This window comes from Sardina pilchardus, chromosome 6 (genome assembly GCF_963854185.1).
Source record: "Sardina pilchardus chromosome 6, fSarPil1.1, whole genome shotgun sequence".
Taxonomy (NCBI): Eukaryota; Metazoa; Chordata; class Actinopteri; order Clupeiformes; family Clupeidae; genus Sardina; species Sardina pilchardus.
Genome location: NC_084999.1, coordinates 26935928 through 26937271, shown reverse-complemented (window position 1 = coordinate 26937271; position 1344 = coordinate 26935928).

Here is a 1344-nt window from a genome sequence, read left to right as displayed (position 1 = left end):
CTAACTTGCTAGTGAGGACTTTTATTTTGAAACATTTGTTGATAGGGTATCCATGGCTGCCACTATCAGGAATAAAGAAGTTACTGTAGTAAAATCATGTTGGTTGCTATGGAAACGGTCATAAACGCTTTATTTTAATGGTTGCTATGTTGGTTGCTAGGTACATGGAGGTCTCATGTAGTTGACTGGAGGCATAGTTGATGATAACTGACAGTGGGAATGGTTGAACAGTTAAATGGATGAGTAGTTTCAATGGTTAAATGATTTAATAGTGTATTATTGTAGTGAGGACTTTTATTTTGAAACAGTTGTGGACAGAGGAAACAGTTTAACAGGTATATGTAGTCTTCACAGAGAATGTTTGCTTAAGGCGGGGATCACATTAGCCAGCGGCAAGCGGCAGGTTTCCTATTGTTTTCTATGGTTCGGCAGCGGAACAGTGACAACGCTGGCGTAACGCTAGCGTTGAGCAAACTGGGAGTTGAACTTGGTTCAACTTTGAAGCGCAACGCTCGGCACATCACAATCAGTTTTAGAATGTTTAGGTATTTTGACCAATCAGATTCGTCTAAGGACGTAGCAGCAAAGATTGAACTTAGCAACGAGATAGAATGTTTTGGATGTATTATTATGGTCTGAGCGTTGGGTTAGCTTGCCGCTGCCGCTTGCCGCTGGCTAATGTGATCCCTGCCTAAAGCCTGAGAGGGAGAGAGAGCTGCTGCACCTGGACTGGCCACCTGGCATAAGATTCTAATTGCCCTATTATGATGTCACAATGTAATGTTAAGTCTATGGGGAAATTTTAATAGTTTTTATTTAATAGTTCAAAAAGTATAAAAGTTACAAAGTTGAAAAATACATAGCTGAAGTCACCTAAGTAAGACCTACGCAGCGCAGTTTGAATGAAGTTTCTACGTTAAACGGTTGAAGCTGAATTGCACGCACAAAAAGCGTTAAAAGAAGAATAATAATCGCCTATAATAAGAAGAAACCGGATAACAGTAGAGTGCATTTTCATGCACTCTAATAAGGAGGGGAAATAAAGCCTGTTTGCCAATGGGCTCAGCGCCTGGCTGCCGTTCTCTATGTGCCTGCAGAAGGGAGTCAGGAGAGAGTGCAGTGAGACTGTTCTCATAAAGAGCGTTTTACTGCCATTGCGGGGCGGATGTTGTGTGCTTTGAAAGCCATTTTTATGTGAACTTACAATATTTATATTTATAGACCCCCGTTCTTTGTGAGTGTTCTCCTGGGGTTTAAGTTTATTTTCTCTCTCTCTCTCTCTCTCTCTCTTTTATTTTCCTCCCCCGTTCCCACTGAGGAGAGGAGAGGAGAGGAGAGTCCACC